The following is a 6,040-nucleotide window of genomic DNA, read 5'->3' as shown; positions in this document are numbered from 1 at the left end:
CACACTGTTTTTCTGTGTGAAATGAAAGTTTTAAGTTTTTCAAATAAATGTTGACTGTTCTATGTAAATGAAATTGTTTTGCTCTTTGTTCTGTTATTTGTGAATAAAATTGCATCAAATTTGACCTGGGGATATTTTGGCTAATATTTGACATATACCAGTCTGTCATAATCCAAAATAACTACGTTACAGCATGCAATAAACAAACTAAATGAAACCCTTTCCAGCTCTGAATCAATCTCAGATCAATTCTCAGACCCTCTGAATCCCATAAACAATGCTCTCGCTGAACTTGAATGCTTACAAACCACAGACCCTTTAATCGCTTCCACTTCCCCAGACCCCTTGGGTGGCAAAAACAACGCTGTTGAACAGTTAACGTCAACCTCCGCGTCCATCAGTCTTTCGATACAGCAATCTGTTCAGTCAATACAGCAAGGGGGAAATGCGGATCAAAACACCAACAATGATTCCTACCAACCAAGGGTGGTGTTGCGAAGTAGATTTAAAGTGACGAAATAAGACAGGTTTTGAGTTTTCCTCCTCCTCCTCCCAATGGTGTAGACAAATATGCCTTATATTATAATGGTACATTGCAACGTGTAGATGAGTTGTTACAAATAGCCTTCTCATAGGCAAGACGTCAAGACGTGATACAACTGGAGTTGGAGGCAAGCATCTGCGTATTAACGTCATCATCTTACAGGCCGATGATATCACAGATCTATCTGGTTTTGGAAAAACTGCTTCGCGTCATACAATTCAACTTGACTGTTATGTCAGACGGTGAACTAGAAGTGAGTGCACAGGTGGTCTGTAACCCTGGTGAAATGAAACGCTAATTTTGTTTCTATTCCAAAATCACTACTACGGCGTTAAAAATCTCAAAGCCTTTTTAGGATCACCGTACATGTGCGAGAACTGTTACTATGCTACACCTACGTGCTTAGTCACCAATGCAGAACTCATTGCTCCATTTGCTTTGACCCTGCCTGTACTCAGGTGGAGTTCCGGCCCATCATCTGCACCGACTGTAACCAAATGTGTCGCTCACCTTTCTTTTTGCACAAACACAAAGAGCCTACAGAAAGATTCGAGGCTCAAAAACACGTTAGTAATTGCGAGCTGTATTAAAAAATGTAAAAAATGCATGAGACTGTACTACACAGCAATGAATGGCGATGGTAAATGACACAAATGTCAGTTGATGAAATGTAAAATCTGTCGGGAGAAATGGTCCTCAAAAAATCAAGGGCTATTTTCCTCAAGGTTTTAGCTCTGAGGCCTGTTTGAACTACATAGGCTCCTACCCATCGCCTCAGCCTTATGGTGTCAAGCACATGATGACGGTAGAACAAAAAGATACAGGTGGTACGAGATGGTGTCTTGGGGTACTTTTGATTTTCAGAAAGAGGCTCTGCATTATTGTCAAAACAACGTCAACATTCTCGCAGAGGGTTGTACACTTTTCAGGATTGGGTATATCGAAGAGACAGGTGTAAGTGTTTGTCACCAACTTCCTACCTCCTAAAAACCTAGCGATACTGTCGCCCGATGATTACGGGCGCCAATTCAAAATGTATTTAAACACTGGTATTCAATGGCTAGAGTGGGTGTACACCAGAGGCATCTTCATTCAACACACATTAAATGCGCGGAACTTAATTTCCAAGAGGCACAGCAATGAGGTCAGAGCATTTTCAGGAGTTTGGGCGAATCCATATTCGACATGCACACCTTTCTAAAAGGTAAGCATGACTCATCAGGTTTTCCGCCTGTAGCAGTAGATACATACGAAAAAATACATCAGGGACTATCAAACTAATCTAGGTATTTTGCTGGATGCAGACAAAATTAAATCAAACCTGGCTAAAAGACAAGGGTCTAAATTGTGTCTCAACAGCTTTTGGGGCAAGTTTGCGCAGAGAAGTAATCAGACCTAAACCAAACTAGTCACCAAGCCTGAAGAATTGATATTTTCAGAAAAGTCAAATATTTCTCCTTCCTCAATGACATAGGGGCGCTTAGTTCAGTGGATTCATGGCGATCGTTATCATTTTTTGGAGCAGCTGCAAGACAGAGCAAATGTTGTGAACAGGTCAGCTTTGATAGTGTCAAAGAGCTGGTGGAGGGTTATGTGCAAAACTCTGAGGGCGTCACTGAACTCCCTCAGCACAACATTGTGCATGTAAAAGAGGGTTTTTTCCTAAAAAACTCATCATGCCAGAAAACGATTAGAGTGGTGTATGACAAGGGATGATTGCTGACACAAGGTCAAACCTTGCCTTTTGGATATTGACGAAACTGACTTTGATCCTAGACTACGAGTGCTTTTTTAATGATAGATTGTGGGACCGAGTGGGTGTGGAAATTTTTTTTGTGAAAAATATTTTGGGAAACTGTGAACATGTGATGGATATACTGCCTGATAACATTGTACGGAGCTACACTTCCTTTCAACCCATGTGCGCTGAACTGTGAAATAAACATAAAAAGATTAAATTTGTTAAAGTACTACCTGATTCTTTTGAAGTTGAAAACCTGTTTCCCCCCCATCAAAATCACTAGATTACTTTGGATGATGTAATTTTTCAGGCCTCCGTCCATCCAAAAGTAGTAAGTAGTACACAATACAGACATCACAGGAACATGAGCATAATGACGCAAAATGTTTTTCATAAAGGTAAAGACAGTTGTACCATCAGTTTGAACAGTAATTACCTGGTGCTGTTAAAAAACCCTGATTACAAATGAACATATTAGCTCAACAAAGTTTCCCTGGACAAAAAGCCTTTGTCTTGGACAGTTTTGAAGATGCTACCAAAGATCCTCACGGTTATTTAATTATCAACCTCACTTCTATCTGCCCAGAACTGTACAGACTAAGATCGGGAGTACTGCCTCATCAGTGGCCCATCGTCTATCTACCTAAAACGAAACCCAACATGTCGGTTACTCTACTGCGAGCTTTGTGTCACGCCACGCATCGGAAATGTAAAGATATTCTCAACCATTGCTCCTCTGACTTTCTTCAGTCTCTGTGCGAGCTTTCTTTAAATCTTTTAAAAAGGAAACATTCCCCTGACCTTAGCTCAATATAAAAAAAGGCAAAAGAAAATAGAAAATTAAAAAAAACAGCCTAAAAAGCAAACATCAGGCTCTGAGGAAACAATCAGGAGGGTTTCTTTTATCTCTGCTTGCGGCGGTTGTTCCTATCTTTAGACAACTATTAGGGGGACTCATTAAAACCTAACGTCATCAAAAGATGTTTTTGGTGTTGCCGCATCAGTTAAACTGTCTGAGTCAGACAGTAGCCTCTGCTCCCAGCAGCGGGGAAACGATGAGACGCTCTGATCAAACAATGGGAGAAGGAGGAACGTCATATTACTCTGACTCTACCTAAAGATGAGCAAGAAGAAGAAGAAAAAAAGCTAGTCACACTGGATAAAACGACGAACAAGGTACTGCAAAACCTTTGCATGCTACAATAACAACGCAGAGTACATAATGACGAAATTAGCCAAGAGCCAGGGTTGGTGGACTCCCAAGGGTGAATTTGTGTATAAGGGAGAGATTGTGTAAGGTTTGCACCTGATTGACTTGTTTAAAAATCTTTCCGTGTCAAAAAAATCAAAGGTGATACAAAACGAAATAATCTTGAGACTATAGACCCTATGCCTCATCCGTACATGATGGGTACCCCATCAAAACCGGGGAGAGCACTCCCTGCTTGATTTTCATAATAACTCACAAAACGGTGAGGATTAAGCCTCTGCTGGTGCATCATGTTTTCACGGAGGAGGTAAAGCTTTTTGAAGCTCTAAAATGGAGCTTCACAATACTCTTCACTAAGGTAAAGTTCACAGGCGTGTTTTGATCCATTTTTAATTAGATTTGAATGTTTTCAATGTGTTTCTTGACCACAGGTACATAATAGGCAGGGTTAAAATACAGCGTGACGACTTCACCATACATGCATTGTATATCGTTGGTTCTCAAGAGCAGAGCGTAAGCGTTGCCAATGATCTGATGTCGCACTATGTCACTATAGCAGTAGAGGTTAGAAACTCCCACCTTTATATCCGCCGGATGGGGAGCAATCCTGACCTCACCCTCCGAGTCTGGGTCTTGGGGTTTTTTCCTCCAATCAAATAGGCAGAATCTGCGGGAAGGTTAAACCAGGTGTGCAGGTATGAAATCTCCGCCAAAGCTACCTGCCTTCGGGCTCTCTAAATCAATATGTTGCGCTAAATCCATATGGTAACTGGAACTGGTAATATTCTTAAATACATTGGCATTGGCATTGGAGGGCAGGGTGACGTAAATCCCCCCAGGATTTGATCCATGATGTAATGAATCCAAATCTGATGTACCCGTTGTTTTTATACATTTTTCAGGTCGCTAGCCTTGACCCAACTGTTGAATTTCTCCGGCCAGTTTTTCCAACGTACCATCTGTTTTGTTACCCCTGATGACGCGCTCATCCACAATTTCTTCCACTTGAAATGCTTTGTCTTTAGCAACCTTCACTTTTTGCAGCTCTGCTTCGTAAAATGTACCTTCATTGTGTTTGGCCAAGGCTTGCATATCGCAAAGATCTGCCTGACACTGATTTAGAGGTTGTGGTACAAAAACTCTGACAAAATGTATCCTGGCAGGTTTATGCTCAGATAAAAAATCTTTGACTTGTTTGACGTTGACTCCCCCCCGCTTCCTTCCCCTCCAGGAGTCGACCCACTCCTCCAAAACTACCCGGATGAGATGGGTCGTAATACACTTTTTTCATGAATTATTAGTTTTCATCAAAAATAACCCGATAAGAAAATTCTATTTTTACTACACACAAGTCTTCATCATCTTCTCAATGTACTTCTGGCTAACTTCAACACAGAGGTTTGTACGGTATGGTAAATAATAATGCTATCTTTTCAATTTGCTCAAGGTATTCAGAGACAAGTTGTTTTGTACACAATAACTCACAACATCTACAAACAAAGCATACAGAGTAAACAGATGGTACACTTTCACACGGTAATCTTTACTCATCTCTTTTATGATTTTATAAGATATCAGACACTGAAGTTGTGTACAATTTCTTCCCAAGATGTGTGTACAGCATGGGATCGAACAGCATCCAACATCTCTTCTAGTCTAGTGACTTAAACATCTCTGATAAAACTGTGGGTTGAAACATTAGTCAGTCTGTTTTTAATCACCTGATCCAAAACACCAATTAATTGACAGATGACTACAGGTTCTTCTACATAAGTGACAAGTTTTCTACAGTAATTACCCATTTTCACTTAATTTTCAGTTCCCTTCCAAAAGTCTACAGCTACTTCCAACACCTTGTCCTTGGTAACATCTTCTCCGATCAGTGTGGCGTACAGTCTGCAGAGTTTGTCTCCGATGCATCTCGCCAGTTTGAGGTTGTGAAGAAAGGCCTCGGAAGCGCCGTGGACCCTGTATGCAGACACGTGGATATGGCGTGACTGAAGCACCCGTTGAATGGTAGGAATAAAACGATCCGTCCAAAGCCATTTCGTCAGCACGTTATAGTGATGTTGGAAGAAATTGTCTGGCATCTCAATCAGACATTCGTGCTGTGTCTGACTCGGATGATCGATTTGACATCTGTTACAGATTTCGGTTCTATATCTGTACAGAACTTTGCTCAACAGTCGAACCACCATGCCTTTGACCATGTCCAGAAATACGGCAGACAGCAACCCGTCCGGTTCATCGGTCCGTGATCTCTGAGGTGAGCTGGGTGGTGAGGCGCTTGGAGCTGAGGATGCCAAAGAAGAAGAAGAAGGCCAGTTGGGTGATGCTGCTGGAGAAGGAAGAAGATACTGACGCATACCCCAAAGAGTCCCAGGGAGAAGACCCTGCAGCGGTGCGGATCTCTCCAGGCTCCTGGCTTGTGGTGATGAAGGTGGTGTAAAAGGGAGAGTAGTATCTGTCGGTTAGGAGAGAGAGACATAGGCTTTCTTTCTGAGTCTGTCGGGTACCTGCTTTAAATGTGCTTTGGGGAGGGCGG

Source organism: Siniperca chuatsi, linkage group LG20 (genome assembly GCF_020085105.1).
Source record: "Siniperca chuatsi isolate FFG_IHB_CAS linkage group LG20, ASM2008510v1, whole genome shotgun sequence".
Lineage (NCBI taxonomy): Eukaryota > Metazoa > Chordata > Actinopteri > Centrarchiformes > Sinipercidae > Siniperca > Siniperca chuatsi.
The sequence above is the reverse complement of the archived record's forward strand: the minus strand, read 5'-3'. Positions refer to the sequence as shown.